Source organism: Leptosomus discolor, chromosome 1 (genome assembly GCF_034619465.1).
Source record: "Leptosomus discolor isolate bLepDis1 chromosome 1, bLepDis1.hap2, whole genome shotgun sequence".
NCBI classification, from domain to species: Eukaryota; Metazoa; Chordata; class Aves; order Leptosomiformes; family Leptosomidae; genus Leptosomus; species Leptosomus discolor.
In genome coordinates, this window is record NC_141391.1 from 108,780,527 (window position 1) to 108,795,880 (window position 15,354).

Genomic DNA, 15,354 nt, shown 5'->3' on the forward strand with positions numbered 1-15,354 from the left:
ATACTCACTATGACCTATTTTTTTTAATGAAATGCTGTTTAGAAGTGCAGATGTCAATATAGTAGCCTACTTGTGTTTTGAAGACGCTGATTTAACTGATGTCAAGTACTTTCTATGACTTGCAACTTTGTGGGAGCAAAGGTTACATAGAATCTCTTAGAAGTTAATCCCTAACAGTGTAAATGTGTTGCTGTGTTTTGCAAAATAATGTGTGTGTATGTGAGTAGTCTGTACAAAACTAATATTAAAAAAACCCTTTTTTATACTGTCCCTCAAAGCTGTCATTCATAAGTTACTCACTGTCAAACAGATTTTGTCCTCTTGAACTCAGAAAGAAGAGATGGTTCTAAACCGTTTTGAAAATTCCTATAATAAATTTCAGGTTATTTATATATCATAACTATCTCAAATTGTTCAGCTGCCAGTTTTCTTTCATCCTTGATTTTTTAGATTACTAACTGTTACATTGTTCTGAGGATTCTTGTTTTGTTCTGTTTCATAACAAGAAACATGCTTTGCCTGGACTTCATTAAAATTACCTTATGTGTTGTACACCACGTTTGTAAAAGGAATGGAAATCAGATATGATGATTCTTGTTAAGACTGACATAAAAGTTTTCTTATTAATAACTGTAATTTTTGACGACAACAACAACAATAATTCTGATTTAAAATCTTCTTTGCACCTTAGGAAAATTAAAGGCATCATCCAGTACGAGGATTCAGAATCCTTGGCTATATACCCTGACACACAGAACAACAGCATGGAGACTAGTTTGCAGACATATGAATACAGGAAAAAATAAAGTTAGAAAAAATATATTCTATGTAAAATGTCTTTTGATATTGCTAGAAGATGTATTGCATTCTTCTATAACACTAGAAAATTAATCTGTTATGTTTAGCTGGATGTACCTGACATGGTCGATTTCCTCTGAGAGGGAAATGGGCATTGATGAATTCAGCTCTTTTACTCCAGAACATATGTTGTTCCTGGCCAATCTCTATCACGAAATGACAAGTGCAGAAGGTGCCTGTGTCCTCAGAGGATACATAAGTTTGCTGCAGAAATGTTCAACTGGAACTGGTTTTGATGTCTGACTGCGGAAGACAAGAGAGATATACCACATGTGAACTGACTGCTACAGTTGTGAACACTTCCATGTTCACTCTTGCTTTACCCTAAGTTTCTTTTTAGGATCTTACATAGTGCCTGCAATGCAAAATGGATACTCTCAAATGGAAAAAGTGACTATTTTTTAGTAACAACAACCAAAAAAATCCCAACCCCAATTCCCCCAAATTTTCTATACCTGTTAACATTACTATAACTATTCAATCTAAGGCTGATTGAAACTAATGGTAAGACTCTCTTTGTGGACTGAGAATTTAAATAAAAGATAGAAAAGTAAAGGTGAGACCCGCTTAAACCCAAGTAGCATCCTATAAGGAAAAAACATGGAAAGGTCTTCAAAATAAGCATCCATAAAAACCTAAGCTATTACACGAAATCTAACAAAATATTCAGTTTCAATTTTGTTAGTCACAGACAACAGAAAATAATAAACCATAAACATAACACTACAAAAAATATCAAAATGCACTTAAACTACAGGAAGTATCTGGTGCTGCCATAGGTATTTTCTCTGGATGTGGTTGGATGCATGCCTATTGAGACAAGAAAACTTATTTTGTTCAGAAGAAGAGGAAGACAATAGTACAACTTCTGAGAAGATAGGCTAAATAAGAAATGTTAAACTTGGTGAAAAGAACATGGTCAGTATCAAACTTCATTCATCTATTCATCTATTTGTTGTGATACTGTTTTAACACAAGTACACACTGCTCTGTATAGACAGGATGGAATACAAACTACACATAACCGAGTAGAGCATATGACTCCTCTGAACCAAACATAGACCTCACAAGTGGCTGCAGACACTAGTTGAAAGAAGGACCATGAATATTTGGATAAGGGGAAGGACTATGAGAGTGACAGTACATAGACATGCCCAGGAGGAAGATATTTGAAGAAGACATTTGTGAGAAAAGGAAAGTATCTGTAAAGATTTATAGAGACATGAACTTTTGGGGATCGTTTGATAGTAGGCTGAAATGGCTCAGTCAGTTTCTGTCATCAATTTTTCTTGCCAAATGTTAACCTGTGAACAGAAATTAAAGAAAAACCTTCTTTGCTCTTTCCTGAACTGTATGGTGGTTATCAAGCACCACATTTCCTACAATACTGATATATCAGTCAGGAGGATAGGAGTTATGATCATAATTTAAAAGGGCCGTGGCCTGTCATGAACGATTTTATTTTCCTACATCTGTTATTGTTTTTAAATGCCCTTACTTATCAAATACGTACTGAAATTCTCTATTAAGTTCACAATTAAATACCTAGCTGACAGAATTTAACTTTTCTCTTTCTTGCCACCTCATTCCAAGTTAAACAGTCACATTTTATTTTTTTATTTTTCTCCATAAACCATGCGTCTTCAGGATTCTATTGCTGCTCTCAGAACTTCATTCAGTCTGTTTACTTTTTATGCCTCAGCAATGATCACAGACACATGGGTGCTGAGTTTTATCATGGTCATTTAAAAAGACCACTCTCTCATTTCAGTATGCAGTTTATCTAAAAATGCAAATCACAGAACAGCTGGTCTCATCTCCAGCCTCTCTCTTTTACCCCCGTTTGCTATACTGCTTTGCAGATGTTGCATGTTGTTAACTACAAGTCATTTTTGCTCCTTTAAGGGTTGTGTTTTCATGGAATACTGGCAAGACGATTCAAAAATTAACAAATCAAAGTAATAATACTGCTGTTTAATTACATATCTAATTAAATGTGAAATTAATTTGCAGTTTTGAAATTGACTTTGCAAGCCTTAAAAAAAAAAAACAAACCACAAACAAAATAATGAAGCTCTCTGGGCCTGACAAATTCTTTTGTTTTTCTTGTTGTACACAAAGTATAAGGAGTAGTATATATTTGGAAACATAAATTTATACTCGGAGACAGTAATTCACAACAGCCTCATCAACACTTAAAGCTGGTTCTTTGCTTCCTTTACTTCTTTTGCTCAGGAATACCCTAGGGAATCAGCCTTACCTTACACTGCATAAGAAAATGCCATTCTGAACAAGATTGGATAACAATGATCACAGAATAAGCTTCTTTGTTTCAGTTGTGCAGGGAAAACCCACAGCAGTGTGACTGGAATAGATGGTCTTTAAAGGTCCCTTCCAACTCAAACCACTCTATGATTCTGTGTTTAGTGGAGGAGCCAAAGGCAGGGAAAGGGATGGGTATAGATAACTCAGGCAGGAACAAGCATGGAAAAATTGATGGATTAGGTGACAAAAGAAACTGTATGTGAATAAATGGGTTGTTGATTAATTCACTCTCCTGGCTATGCCCTGTGCCTAATCAGTCCAGTCTGTCCTATCCTGGCATTAAACTCCATTTCTAATTACTCCTCTGGGTGAGGGGCTTTCTATTCTGTGTGTACGTGTGTGCACGGCAGTCTGAGTGCCTGTAACTGGAGTTGGACTATGGGTCATAGGGTCCTTTACATGTTTGGTCTGGCAACTGGTATGAATGAAGGTATTCATGTCTGTGTGATACCAGTATCAAGCCAGACTAACTGAGACAAAAGCAAAGTGGCTTGGGAGCTAGCTATTTGTTTGTCTCTGGGAGTGAGATGGCTGAAGGAATGAGCTACCAGAGGGTTCAGAAGGTCCAGCTTGTCTGCCAGAGAGACTATGGAGTCTCGGGGTTGACTGGAAGACCCATCCTATGCATCTGCCTCTCTGTGTAGGAAGGAACTGGAGACAAGATCGTTCAGTCTAAACTGAGTTAATGCAGAAATCCACTGCATCTGTGCCTCTGTGTGTTGGTGTGTAAATGGTGTTTGCACCAGCAGCCGGAGCAGGGCTTCAGACCCCTGGGACTTGTATGTTCTGGTAGCACCTACTGAGGAGAGCAAAGATGCAGGGGTTAGCTACTGGATGGACCATGTATCTAAGTACAACTATAGGAGGGATTCATGTTGTACATACGGATATTATTTCCCAATAACAGAACTTCGACCTGATCAGACATAAAGAAAAATAGGATGAGGCCATTGGTCCAGTTCGTGCTTATGCTGAGTGCTGTGTGTTCTCTCTGTGGTGATCTGTGCAGCCAGCCATATGTGCAGGTGCGCTTTATGTGTGGGCCAATGAGAAACCCTCCATCTGAAATTGCCTTCCCCTAAACAATCCATATTCAAATATCACCAGTGAAGAAACATTGCTCAACAGTTTAGAAGGCTAAGAAGGAGTCTCACTCCAGTTTCTTCATGTTGCAGATATGGCACCATGAAGGAAATTAATTTTTTGCATGAAGTCTGAAAGACATCACAAGTGGGTACACAGATATGTAGCCTACTTGTTAAACACTTATGTGAGAGACCTGCATTTTGCTTCTCATGACCATGCTATGTGTTTTACAGGATCTGGTCATCAGGTAGCACCTGTACACTTCTACTGAAATCCTAACTGAATTAATTTTTTTTGTGAAAAAAAAAAATACTTGCAAATTTGAGATGTTACTTTTAAGGTCTTGTTTGGAGTATAACTATATGGGCAAGTAAGTTCTTCAGTTTGGCCTGTGAAACAGTTGATCTTGAAACTTCACCAGGGAGCTACCATAGTCTCAGGGAGATGGTTGCATATCAAATATTTGCAGCACTCTATCATGAGAAGAAAAATTAAGGAATTTTTATAATTGTGGTAAATTTCTAATTTTAATTCAACTTGTTATACCAAAGTTCTGTTACAGCCAAAATGTAGCACACCATGTATATAGAATCAAGAATACATTGCTAACACAACTAATGCCTTACTACTTTAACAATCCAAATTACCTGAATACAGGAAAACCTAATTAATAATAAAGCTTAAACCATTATGCAAAAAAATCAGCCCCCGTCCTAGTACCTGCCACTAATTTTGGGGTCACTCTTTCAGTGTCCCTCTGGATCCCACAGTAACACTGAACTCCTCCTCAAGAAGAATGAAGGCAGGAGAGGGTGGAGACAAGAAGTCATCAGCACCCTGAGGTCATTACCAGAAGGAGCTGACACTGGTAGTGGGCTCTCTTCTTCCTCTGTCCTGAGGGTACCCTTGGATTTCTATTTATACATTTTCCCATTCCCACCTGTTCCCTCCCCCCTGCTCCCAGGGAAAGGGTGAAAGCTGCCCCACAGCCCCCCAGCACCCCCGAGGGCCGTTTGTCCGGCAGGGACTGCCTGGGGCTGTCAGCCCCTTCCCGGGGAGCACTCCCAGAGCTGGAGCTCAGACAGGCTGGGCAAGGGGCTCTTGGCCACGGGGCGCCTGGTAAACCCAGCTCAGCCCCGCTCAGGCCAAGGGCAGCCCAGCCCAGCCCTGGGACCCAACACAGCCCCACACCTGCCCCCAGCAGTGGCAAAACCATATTTACTGGGCTGTGAACTGCACTGGTTTTAGGCTATAAAATGGTTTGGGGCATAAATTGGTTTGTAAACCACCTTTCAACTAGCATATATCAAAGTTCATTCTGCATGTGATATATATTTGCATTGTTTACCTGTATGTGGCTTTTTTCCCTTAAAAGATTTTAAATCCTCTCACAGTAGTAAACCTATTAATAGAAAAATACGTTAGACTTCTTTAGGGAAATAAAATGACATGTAAAAGAATGCAAGGGCTTTCCAGTTCCTAGAAATTAGTTTGTTTTGGGTATTGTGTCTTGAACTGCTATTAAATTAGTTGCCCATTGCTTTACAATGATAAATAGGGCAAGTCAGCTCATGTTATGTTAACATAAACCCGAAACAATACCACAGAGACAAATGGAGTCACACTGATTTGGTATCACGATAAGGGCCAAAGTATACAAACAAGATCAGTTACAAGAGTTTAGCTCTGCTACTAACAGTGAATATAAAATTTAAAGGGTCAGTAATTGTGTTTTTGTGTGTGCACAGTATCTGATATAAACTTACCATGTCAAGTTGTAACTTCATCTGTTATTAATTGTACCATCAGAACTCTCTAACATAAGCATAGCTAATGCTTTGAATTTGCAATTTTATGGAAAATCTAAAATCTGATGTATATAAATACAAATACAGAAACCAATAATACAGTAAGTAAAATTCATAGAAATATTGATTTAATATAATTGTATTGAAAATATGTTACCATGATTTTTTTTTTTCTGCAGTAATACACCAAATGTCTCATACAGAGGCATTCGATCTGGCAGAAGACAAATGGACATGAGGATTTTAGTTTTTACTGATCCAAGACAAAGATTTCTGGCTGCAGGCATAGCAGTCCATTGGCAATTTCACACCATGCTGCATTTACACATAAATTTCTAGCTTTGCCTCCTTTGACTGTTTTATGAGAATTCTTCCGTGTTCTATCTCACAAATATACATCAAACCAACACACTGAAAAGAGGCAGACTATGCAAACTGATTCTGATACTACCTTTTATTGCCATGAAGAATAGACACAAGACGTGCAAATCCATAGAGACTCTTGAAGCTTCCATCTTCAGCCAGATGGCTGCATTGCTGTTACTCACTCATCTCTCCTAAAGCACATGCGATCTCAGACACTCAAAGATTCAATCATTATTCAGCTAGTTGTGAATGTCTTGTGGGTGCTTCAGGTTTCTTTGTAGTCTCCCCAAAATAGCTATCTTGAAACATAAACCAGTTACATAGCAAATTTAAGTAGTAATTTAAATGGTGAAATAGTAATATGAAAAATACTTGAGCCATCCTAATGAACAGAGTAACAAAAGTATTTCTCCCACTGAGCTGCATTAGTTTCTTGTCATGTTAGACAATGAACATACTGGTCAAGGGTGTTATTTTGTAGATCTCCATTCAAATTAAATGTATTTCGAAGAGAGATGCAATATTACTTGCCAGAGGAATGAGCTCTAAGGGGAAAAAAGACAATTAAAATCATCAATGACAACATCGTACTGTGTACATTTCATAGAGAGCTGTATTCTGGACCACTAAATTGGTCTGGACTACATTTACTTTATTATGAGTTTCTTTGTCTCTGAAACTGTTTCTAAAGTGACTGTCAACACCTGGCTCTGCACTCAGGCCCCCTCATTATCCCCAAATAAACGGTAGCAGGCAGATTCACACACATAGGTAACAGGAGTGCAGCAGCTTTAGTACCGAGCTCTGACATGGCAACGTTGTCGGAATCCAAATTAAATCAACAGTGCCACCACGTGGTTGTAGGCGCCAGGCGTTAGCGCTCAGCCGTAAAAATGATCGAAGGGCTAAAAACACGCTTGTATTTTGAAACTGATGTCTTACTAACAGAGCAATCGAAGTTGCTGTACGTGAGTTGTTAATTTTAACGGAAAAGTAATGCCAGTGTCTCCACAGCAATATGTTGTCTGTTATAAATTTTCTGTAATTACTCACCTTTCTTGAAGACTTAGTAATCCTGAACTTCCAATAAACAATATATCTTTTTTAAGGTTTCAGTACGTTCCAGGGAAGGGTTCATAAAGCATTTTGAATTTTTAGGAATAATTTTATCGTTCACCAACCTGTTAGCTCTCTGCCACATTTTTTACTTAAAGTATATACAAGATTATATAGGATAATGCTGTTCTAAAAACAATGGCCTCTAATCCAGTAATTTTATTAAGAAGAATCTTTGTTCCAGTCACAGATTGCTTGCTAGTGCTGCTTTAAATGACTTTTTTTACCACACTACAAAGAAAATCACAAGTATTAACTATATATCTACAAAACTAGAATTTCTTTTCAAATATTAGAAAGATCTATTATGTTTCACACAGACCATAGTCCATATAGGAAAATTCTAAATGTTCTAGCTCATATTTTTGTATCTAAAATGTAAAGCAACAAAAGAAACATCCCTCAAGATGATGTCGGAAGTGAAGCAGTAGAATTAGTGAAGTAACAGTAAGATGGCTAGAATAAAGGCCATTGACAGTTTTAAATAAACAAAGGTGCCTTTGCAGTCCATTCTGTGCTACTTGATAGAGAATTTGAGGAAGGAGATAAGCTAACATCTGTGCCAATGTACTCAGACCACGTTGAACCTGACAGCACATTGGAGGATGACATCCATGTGACCACGTTTTAGTGGCAAATCATAACTTTTATTTTCCACACATCAGCTGCATCTAAATCATGAAGATAGATTTTGCATCATATAATGCACAGCTGCACCATGCCAAAATTCATCAGGCCATCTTGGGCCACGGCTGTATGGCAGAAGGTGCTGAGATTCTCTTACGTTAAGTTTCACAGACTTCAGCACCTTCTTCTGACATGCATAAGCAACAGACACCTTCTCTGTTTTCTGTCCCCTGTCCAGGGGAGCATTTGCCTCTAACATGCTACCACTATTTAGATAAGGCCCACAGTTTGCCAGGATTTAGCAAGAGCAGGCTCCTGTGCAAGGAAAGGGTAGTGACAGGGACTGAGGGCAAGGGCATCAGCTGAACAGGACCTAACAGGGGAAGGAAGGGATTCTTTTGCTCAGGCTTTTTCTAGCTTTTTCTTTCAAGGCCACCAGTTGTGCTATCTGTAAGTTGGCCTAATACCAGGCAGCCAAACCTCCAGGAGGCAGGATGTGCTCAGGGCCCTGGTACAGTTATCCACACTGTGAGAATCATTATAATAATGGTATTGAACGGGATCCATTCAGAACTGTGAGACAGCCTCCTTGTGCAGGCTGTATTTAAGTATTTAAGCAAAGGTCATTGAAGTGTTAAAAGATCCAATAGTTCTGTGGTTTTCCTTCCTTAAATGTGTTAAACTAGATAATAAGCCACTTAATATCTTATATATCAGTTGTAGCACTGTAATTTTTAAGCTGCGTGACATATCACTTTGTGAATAGTCAGCAAAAAAGGTCCACATTGCATGACTAGATGGAAAGCATACTAAGCTAAATCCATTACTAATATGACACTACAGTTCAGAAAGGGCAGTGTTTTGGTGAATGAGAGATGCACACAGCCATGTCCTGGTGCCTTGACTTGAAAGAATGGTGGGCAATGCATAAATACATACAGTACAACCAAACTATTGCCCAATTAAATGAGTTGGTAGAACAACGTGCATCACTTTTATGTACTGCATGGTGAGAATTCCTAAAACAGAAATATCCTTAAAGCACAGCATGAGGCTAAATAAAATTGTTGCACATTAGATGAACAACAAAATGCATCAAAATAAAATTCTGAAAGTGACTTATGTTAAACTCACAAGAAAAAGACTTTACAATGAGGTTCATCAACCACTGAACAGCCTTAAATTGATCCATTAAGATATACTGTTACACAATCCATTGAAGTCTTAAAAAGAATAGTGTGACATACGAATGGATTTTTCCTAAATCCCAGGCTGTCCTATTTGTAAACAATGACAGAAATATCTCTGAGTCTTTCTCTATAGATTGTGGGTGCAAGAGCCAAAGAGGTGTAGAATACAATTAAAAGAAAAGGAAATTAAATTTATTTGATAAAATAAATTAAAATTTACTATTGAGTATTTTTTTAAAAAAATATTATCAGAGCTGTTATGCTGGAATTCAAATACCAAGTCTCAGCACACAGAGCAGAAGTCTCTTACAGAATTGATTCTTTCTTTACCATAAATCTGGAATAATTCCAAATCACAGGATTATTTTTTTCTGCTTATGGGGCTAGTTACAGGAAATTAATCCATTTTTTTCAGAGCATAATTGGTTTGTACTATTAAACATTAATTTTAAAAAAAGAAACACCATGTTTTATAAAGTTAATAGAACAAACTCCAGCAGGTAGAAGGTACAAAGAAAAAGTGAGAAAAAATATCAGTTGTTTCAAAAAAAGTGCCAAACAGTTAAAGAAAAAGGACAGAACAGAAGGGTTGACTATGGACATACTAGCAGAAAGCAGACATACAACTAGGCTCTAGGCATAAAAAGAGAAAGATGTTGTCATGGGTTGACCCTGGCCAGATGCCAGGTGCCCACCAAAGCTGCTCTATCACTCCCCTCCTCAGCTGGACAGGGGAGAGAAATTAACAACAGGCTCGTGGGCAGAGATAAGGACAGTTTAATAAAGCAAAAGCAAAGACCACGCGAGGGCCTCAGTACACCTAGCAGTTGCTCCAGATGACAAACAAGGAAACTAATGACCCCTAATTCCCCCTCTTTTCCCCAAGCTTATATTGCTGAGCAGACGTCATGTGGTAGGGAATATGACTTTGGTTGATTTGGATCAGCTGTCCCCTCCCATGATCTTGCCCACCCCCAGCCTACTTGGCAAATGTTGGAGAGACAGCCCTGATGCTGTGTGAGCCCTACTCAGCAGTAGTCAAAACACTGGTGTGTTATCAGCACCTTTCTAGCTACCAATACAAAATACAGCACGATCAGGGCTGCTATGGGGAAAACGAACTCCATCCCAGACGTTCACTATCTTTGAAAATTTCTTTAACCCACAAAATCATTGCATTGCTAACAGTGGAAGACTGGGGGAAAAGAAACTCTGTAGCAAAGATTTCTTTATACTCTTTTTTATTTCTATTCTTTTTAATTAGTAATTTTCTTTATTTCATTAAGTCCATTCCTTTAGTTTCTGCTCAGATAAAGATAAATTTCTAGATGCAAAATGTTTTGGGGCATGGTCTGTGAGGTAAAAATGCCAGTTGATCCATGTTTGGCAGGCCTATTCAACTTCAGGTTCTGTCACAGCTTAACCTGAAATACATAGATCTATGACTTTTTAAGAAGTATGCACAAATAGCACCTACTTACTCCAAATGCATTGAATTTGTGAATTGTCAGTCACAAAAGATTAAAAAAGCAAATCATTGAACATTCAGAAAATTGTCTATTATCTACAAAAGCAGCAGTGCTGAAGGAAGAAATAGGAATAAACAGGTTGGACAGATCACAGTTTCCTCCACTTTCACATTTCACTCTGTCTTATATTTCAAAAGGAAAGCATCATCAGTGTTAGTAAAACAAACAGAACAAGAAATTATGACCTCTTAATTTGAGAGGGTGCACTATTGCAAGTTCAGATGTGAATTGTTCAGCTACCTATCAGATGGTTAGTAACATGGCATAACACCAATAATCCAATTTATAAATCCAAATGGGATAATTATGCAAAAATTCTTGAGAAATTACATGATTAAAGGTTAAGTTAATACATTAAAGAAATCCATATGAGCTTCAGCTCAAGCAGACGAGAGGCCCATATATAAGCAATTGAAGTGACCTATACATCAATTCAAACTTTATTCAAAAACTAAGTGTGAAATTTACCTTAGTTTTATATATCATTAAGTGAATTTTCACTCCTAATAAAGTCGGCTGTCAGCTATATCATGTAATACAAAGTTTTATTTTTATCAAAGCTCTAGTATCGATGTAATGTGAACCTATATGAACTAATGTAAAGTTGGGTTTTTTTTTAACAAAGTTCTAGTATAAAATGCTTAATGATGTTTAACTGTAATGTCTATAGCAAGAGTACATACCAAAATTAGCATGCTATACATCTGTATATTTGCCTTCATGTGTACAAACCTATTTCCTTTTCAAATTTGAGATTAGTTCTTCAACTTCTAATAAAATAGTATGGATATATCTTTATTTAAAAAAGCCAAAACAAACAAAACCAAAAAAACTCTTCCTTGCCCCTACATCAGAAGTCATAATATACTCCAGAAATTAAACTGTGAAGCTAAGACTCAAAGGGAGTGATACCAATGAGCAATTAGGAAATAACAGAAGATGAGTAAATCCAATGAAAGAATTAAAACACTATGTGCCAAAAACTGACTGTTATAGCAGAGAATACTAATGAAATCAGCTGAAGTGTAAAGAAGAACTATAGAAAATGCATACAGAGCAGATGGAGTGTGTAAGCAAATACATGGCTTCTGAGAATACTTGTAAAGAACATCATACTGGGGTGCTTCAATATGCTGCTAAGATTATTGAAGGCTGCAGAGGATTACATGAACTAGTAGACATTTTTAGAAAAAGGATTGGCAAAATATTACCAGCAAAGTACTGGAAAAATATAACCATAGCTGCAATTTATAGCTTTCACAGGGGAATTCAGAGGTGGAGAGTCTCAAGAACAGAACTATGCCACTCAGGGACACAAAATTTGAAAATTGATTATTAAGCAAGATGTGCACAGCAGGGAGGCTGCAGTTTCTGTTGCAAGGTTTCTAATCTATGACACACTCTCACACTGTGTGCAGAACACAAATAAGCCCCCACAGTCTATTTGTGAGCCAGGGCAAAAGTACACTCACTTCCAGCATTTTGACATGTGTGGAGCTGGGCTGAAAGTGCAGCACCTACATGTCACAGTGTTACCATGAGCTCAGGCTCTTAAACCAAACCTCTGGATAAGGATGTTCACCCCAAGAAGCTACTGTGTTCAATATTACCGGCTTTCTAACTGAGTTGATTGGCATAAGTGACCTCATTCTTCACATGAACTGAGGCCAATCTCTTTCTGTTGCCGACCGGTGATTTCGAGTCATCTGCCTGGACTTGCGCAAAGCATTTGACACTGTCCAGCACAACGTACTTGTTTCTAAATTGGAGAGATGTGAATTTGACAGATGGACCACTCATTGGATAAGGAATTGTCTAGATGGTCGCACTTAAAGAGTCACGGTCAACAGCTCTATGTACAAGTGGATACCAGTGATGACTGATGTTCTCAAGGGCTTGGTATTGGGACAGGCACTGATTAATATCTTTGTCAATGACATGGACAGTGGCACTGAGTGCACCCTCAGCAAGTTTGTCAACCACACCAAGCTGTGTGGTGTGGTCAACATGCTGGAGGAAAGGGAGGCCATCCAGAGGGATCTTACCAAGCTTGAGGAGTGGGCCCATGCAAACCTCATGAAGTTCATGAAGACCAAGTGCAAGGTCCTGCACCTGAGTTGGGGCAATCTCAAGCATAAATACAGGCTGGTTAATGAGTGAATTGAGAGCAGCCCTGCGGAGAAGGACTTGGGGGTGCTGGTAGATGAAAAACTGAATATGAGCCAGCAACGTGCGCTCGCAGACCAGAAAGCCAACGACATCCTGGGTTGCATCAAAAGAGAAGTGTGGCCAGCAGGTCAAGGGAGGTGATTCTCCCCTTCTACTCTGTTCTGGTGAGACCCCAGCTGTAGTGCTGCGTTCAGCTCTGGGGCCCCCAGCATAAGAAACTTGGTTTGATCATCGCTGAATTCACCTGATTCCTTGCAAAACTCACTCTTCATCGGTTCAGGTCATTCCTGCCACATTACTTCCTACAATATACGACTCACATCACAAATTATTTTTCCCCCCGGCTTGAATCTCCTTGAGGCAAACACCAGGTCATACCATCCTTCTGCATTATGCACCAAGTACATCCAGGTCCTTGAGCAAAAACAGTCCCATGAATGGGTTTGTGTTTTCTGGTGGGAGGAGCAATCCACACTACCTTCCCCAGCCACTTCCCTATGTGCACAACATGGACCCTGTCTCCTCCCACAGTATGCAGGGGTTTTGTTTGGGCAGGGCTTCTGCCGAATTTACATTCCAGTGCTTCGATGTCCCATTGCTCAATGCTTTCAACATAGTCTTTAGCAGTCCATTACCTCTCTCAGTCTTTCCAGATGCTTGTGGGTGACAGGGGATGTGACGTATCCATGTGATACATGTCAATGTCATGTTTCTTGGCCCAGGAGTTTATAAGGTTATTTTGGAAATGAGTTCTATTCAACACTTTCTGGTGTACCATGTGGCCACAAACTTTGCCTTTCAAAGCCTAAGATGGTGTTTCAGGCAGTGGCATGGTTTGCAGGGTACGTTTCTAGCCACCATGCTTCCACTATGGTGAGTATGTAGCACTTGCCTTGGTGTGTTCATGGCAGTGGACTGATATGGTCGATTTGCCTGGCCTTGCTGTATTGAAAACCCTGCCACTGCCCTCTGTTCCAGGGAGGATTTACTTATGTGGCTCGCTTGATTGCAGCACATGTTTCACATTCATGAGTGACCTGTGTCAGGTCCACCCTTCCACCATAAGCTCATCTCCATGTTGCATCACCTCTATGCACCATGCAACCAGCTAATGGCTAATGCCCTATGGGGGTGGCTACAGCAGTGGAAAATACTAGTTGGCCACACAGGGATAAACCCATTATGTAGATATCACCTGTTCAAAAGCCGCACCGCTGAAGAACATCAAAACAATTAACAGGTAGACATGGCTGTCAAAATTCAAGCAGCTCAGGTGGACCTTGGCTGGGATCACAGGTGTGAGCTATTTGTAGCTCAATGGGCTCATGGTATATGGCGACATATAGGGAGAGATGCAACTACATGATGTATCTTTAGAGCAACGTTTTCTACCTGGGCAGCAATGTCCTGCCACAATGCAGCAGCCCAGAATGGTTCACCCCTCCTCTGCCAACTGGTCTTCTTCCACTGCTGTAGCCACCCTCACACGGCATTAGTCACCATCGAGGAGTCAGTATAGAGACAGAATACCGGTCATTTTTCTCATTCAGCACTCTCTAGGGCTAGTTGGATGGCTTTTACCTCTGCAAACTGACTTGACTCACCTTCTCCTTCAGTGGTTTCAATAACTTGACAAGCTTCTTCTTGGTTTTTTCCTCCCCAATCACTCAATATCTCCATTGTCCAAGGTAAGATCATCTTTGTTGATACTGTCACATAGGCCAATTTCCTGGAATCACACCCATAAGAAAGCTGTGAGCAAGGGAGTATGTATAAGTAAACTACTGTCTGTTTTGTGAAGATAATGATGTCATGCAACATCCCAGGGAGATTCCAAAAGCATAAATTTGTATCAGTGCAGTTTATGCTAATATGCTGAAGTTTTTAATTATTTTTTGAGAAGGTTAAGAGAATAAATACTTTGAAAATATTTAGGGTTTTTTCCATTTCTTTGTGAGACAAAGACCCCAACTCTTCACAACTTTGAGGTGGATGTTGTGTGATGAAAGCTCCTCACACACAACTGAAAGGATTTCAGCTCACAAAAGCCATGATTTATGGAAAAACAAATGGATAATTAATATTTGAATAAAGAAAACTTAAAGTCCAAGAAGAATGGTTGTGGAAGAAATGCACAAACCTCTTATTTCATAGCCTCAGAGGAGGCATTTTACTTTCCAAACTTACTTTTATTGAAATTGCAGAGTTTGAATTACAGCAGTGCCTGCCTAGTAGTCCCCTCTGGTCATAGGAAGCTCCTTCTTCACCTATGAAGTCTAA